Source organism: Fukomys damarensis, unplaced genomic scaffold, assembly GCF_012274545.1.
Source record: "Fukomys damarensis isolate Sample0158 unplaced genomic scaffold, DMR_v1.0_HiC HiC_scaffold_25, whole genome shotgun sequence".
NCBI classification, from domain to species: domain Eukaryota; kingdom Metazoa; phylum Chordata; class Mammalia; order Rodentia; family Bathyergidae; genus Fukomys; species Fukomys damarensis.
Window position 1 is genome coordinate 7,488,626 of NW_022900937.1, and position 4,295 is coordinate 7,492,920.

The following is a 4,295-nucleotide window of genomic DNA, read 5'->3' on the forward strand; positions in this document are numbered from 1 at the left end:
CGACGCCTGTTAGCTGGGCTCCAGCACGCGTGCACGGCGGAATCCTGAGCGTGCACGGCCGGGCTTCTGCCCGTGCACAGCGCCGTCCAGGCGCGGAGTGCGGGTAGGGGCTCCCTCTGGACCCTGCTGGTGACCCAGGGCCGGTCCGGCGGCCAGAGCTACAGCTTTCCTGCTAGTGAGCCAGGACGTCAGGGGCTCACGGTTATGAGATGTATAGCCAAGTTTCCGAAGGAGCTGGGGGCCGGAAGCTGCAGTCCATCTTGCTTTTGGGATGGAATTGGCGCGCGTGAACAGCCGAGCAGAAAGGTGCCACGCCGGTGCCTCCCTCCTCATCCGCTGCCCGGCGGTGTGAGCTCTGTCTTCCCCGGTCGGGGCTCCTGTGCGCACTTCCTGAGGCAGCTCAGGTCGAGGGGCCTATGGGACAGAGAGGGAATCGGAGGACACCTGTAAACCACGCTCAGGTCTCACTGGGCGTCCGAATGTGTTTGTTATCTGTCAGGTCCAGTGTTTGACCCTAAAATCATTAGAAGCAGAAAATGCACCTGGCAGTGTGTACACAAATTGCCTCCAGTCATTTGATGCCCTTGGGATTCGGGACACCTGGTGGGACCCCTGAGCGTTTCCCCGTGGGTTGCAGAGCAGTTGCCTGGAACGCAGGGCCCCTGGGTCTGCCTCCCAGAACTCCAGGGGGCCCCGGAGACACCATTAAATCAAGGCCTCGATTTCCCTCCAGCCCTACTCCTGATGTCGCAGGGTGGAGTACCATGTTTCCACACCATCTGTTACTTTTGGGCAATGATTGTCCATTAGCAAAGTTTTGTGTGTGTGTGTGTGGTTCAAGACTTTTGGGAGAGTGAAAGCTACAGGCATTTCCCAGTGCCTGCGACCTTCAATTTCAGATACAATCCTGCAGAATAACATTATGAGGAGGCTGCTGTTCTTTTTGTTATTGATATCAATGAAGATACAGAGTAGCCCAGACATTGAACTTTATATTGTCCTGGCTCTTTGACCTAGAATGGATTTGTGGTCCCTGTGTGCATGTATTTTTAGTAAGCTGTCTGTAATCTCAGTTTGGTATGGTATTTATTGTATTTGGTTTAAAGTCTGCCGAATGATATGATGTGCCCACGTTATATTGATCTTTTAGAAGAAAATGTGAATAACTTCCTCACTAGTTGTGTTGCCCTCCTTCCAAGAAGGAGAAGCAGCTGAGCTGAACAGTGCTCTAGGCAGGGGGGCCAGGGCTCAGGAGGAGGTGGGACTGGACTTGAGCTGCCTATCTGCTGCCCACATGCTGTTTGACCTAAGCGATTCCCTTATCTGGCAGTGCCTGCAGGTGAATTGTAAAGGGGCCAAAGGTCCCCTGAACGACCCCCTTCCAGAGATACTGGAAAGTGAGCCCACATGGTTGAGAAAAGTTGGCCCATGTCCTAGCAGTGTGATTCTTGGTTATTATTAGGGAGGATGTGTCAGCAGATTAACTGGATGCATGTTGACATCTCGCTGATCATCCTCATGCTTGCATGTTTAATTACCCTCACTGTGGCCTGTGTGGCCATCAAAGAGACAGGAAGAAGCCACGAAACGTAAGGAAAGTTTACCGCTTATTCAGACCCAGCAAGCATCTGTTTGAAGTTCTAAGAAATCCCAATGAGAACAACAGTCATTGAATGATGACACATTCAATGCGATCTAGAACCATCCTTTAATTTGCTGGTAATTGCTGGGCTTCAGCCAAGACATTCTCAGTGCTCCAGCCTGGATCCCTGTCATGAGAAACACACCTTATGGTTTTTAACATCTTCAGACCCAAGAGAACTCCATTTTAGGCCCTCACCTGCCACAGAGGGTCCAAACAGCATGTGCCTCATTGTGAACAAGGCATGGAAACTAGCATCTGTCCCTCTGGGTCAGGAATTCGCTGAATCTTCTACAAGATCTATCTCCAAGGGGCATTGTTCATTCGGATGGGGGCTGGGCACTTAGGAGGCTGTCTGCTTTCAGGTAGCAGACTGTTGAATGCCGGAGGATTGGTAGATACTTTTGAAAAGAATTCGAATATTTTTTCCATGTCCCTAAGCGCTGATTGTCACACTGGAGACGATAGCACAGTTCTGCTCATTTCTGTGCTTCTCATGCCTCCTGAGGGGACACAGAGCGGTGGAGAGGGGGAGCCCTTCAGCCAAGCAGCCCTGGGGCCCTATGACCCGCACAGGTCTGATCTGCCAGGGATCAGGGGTTCCCGGGAGACCCTGGTGCGGGGTGTCATGTGTGGTTACTCGGGGGACCTGAGATGTTAGCACAGGTGGGCCTTTCCCACTCCTTTCTTCCATTTCCTGCACCCCTCGTTGCCACCAGGGCACCTCCAAGTGTGTCAGTGTGTATGTGCATACATGTGTGCGCGTACCTGTGCACACATGTAGACAGATGTTAAACAGTCTGTGCACCCCGCTTCTGGCCCCTCCACCTCCATCCAAACCCTCAGGCTCCAAGGAGGCTGCAGGTGCACCAGGAGATGGCTGAAGATCTCAAACCACAAACCTTGTCAGCACTTTCCAAGGTACCCAGCAGCCCTTTCCTGCTGCCATCTTCCTCCACCTTGCTCTCTCCTGTTGCCTGAGCCCTATTTTTAATCTCTTTGGATTCATATCCCATCATCCTAAAGCAGTTCAACAAATGCTCTTTTCTTTCAAAACCCTTCTCCTAACTGTCCTCACTTCCCTGGGAAGCCTCATCCTACCACAGCGAGGACCCGGGCCCCCGTTTCCTTGGGCCTCAGTTCTTTGTGCCCTGATAAAGAATTTGATCAAGACACATGGCCATGCAGATGTCTGAGTAGAGTTTACTGTAAAGAGACACAGAGAGAGCTACATCTTCGAGCGAGAAGGCAGGCGAGTTTGGACACCTTTTATACACACAGAAGCCAGTGGCCGTGTGCCTGTCACTCTTCCGCTCAGGGGTTTCTTAGGGATGTTGGCATCTCAAACTGCTTTCCTTGATCCTTTCTGTTAGTCAGTTCCCATGGGGGCCTTGATCCTGTAGGAGTCACAGTTCTGTCTCTGCCCAAGGAGGGAGGTCTTTGAAGAATGCCCCCTTTCCTGAAATATCAGGAAAGGGTATTGGCTCTGTGCCTTGTGGTCAGATATGGGGAGGGTTGCATACAATGGGTCACCGTGCTCTGAGACCTAACCAACTCTGTGGGCGGGTCACACCTTGAAGCCTTTATTTCCTCACTTAATATAGCTGGCAAAGTGTGCTGCCTCAGAATCCTCCTCTGTCCCTGCAAATGTCTAACTTCCACCTTGCACACTTACCGGTGCAGGCTGCACTCTGCTTGCCTTTGTTTTTTTCCCAGTACCGGAAATTGAACTCAGGACCTTGCACTTGCCAAGCAGGCATGGTGCCACTGAGCTAAATCCCTGGCCTGCAATCCAGGGCCTCCCAATCCCTGGCCAGGTGCTCACATCTGTGTTGCAGCCCAGTCGGAAGTCTCAACCTTGAGCCTGGCTTCAGGGCCCTGCCCCTCTGTGCCCGCTAATGAAACCATTCATGCTCTCTGGAGCTCCTGACATTTGCTCAACCAATTCTTGGCTTATTTCCCTCCTTGGGCTCTTCTTGCGTCTGACTACAATGTTCTTCTTTTCTTGAAACCTCCAATCAAAGTCTACATTTAAAAAGAGCCCAGCGAAGCTCTCTTGTAAACCTTGTTAGGCATAACAGACAACCCTGACACGTGTATTTCTGTATTTCCCGAACTGCTAAAACACTTTCTGCTAACGTGAACTAACCAGTCATGTATCAGCAGCCTTTTGGACTGATGACTGCACTCTAATTAGAGGGGCCATTTAAGGTGTACATCTGACAGCGTCTCTTACCTTACAAAAGTTACACAGTCTCTTTCACACACTGAGGAGCCCTTTCACTTCTCTGTCTACACCTGTGGGTCGCTTCTTTGGAGAAGTCTTGAGTCCTTTTCCCATCACCTCGGGTTATCGGATGCCTGTGTAACCATAAGGATCTACCGCACTTTTACTCCAGTGTGTATAATGTTACATGTGTAACAATTTTTGTTTATAGAGCGAGACTCTCTGCTGCCCTCCTCCACGGTCACTTTCACTTTTTATTTTTAGCCTTTTCGGTCAGAATCCAGGCCCTTGCTCATGTTGGGCAAGCCCTGTACTGCCGAGCTGCACCCCCAACTCCCTGGTGGAGTTTAAACAAACCACAGGGAACCTCCTGACTCGTCTTTGTGGGGGGCTGGTGTAGCACCTGAGTCATAGCACGCCCGGATA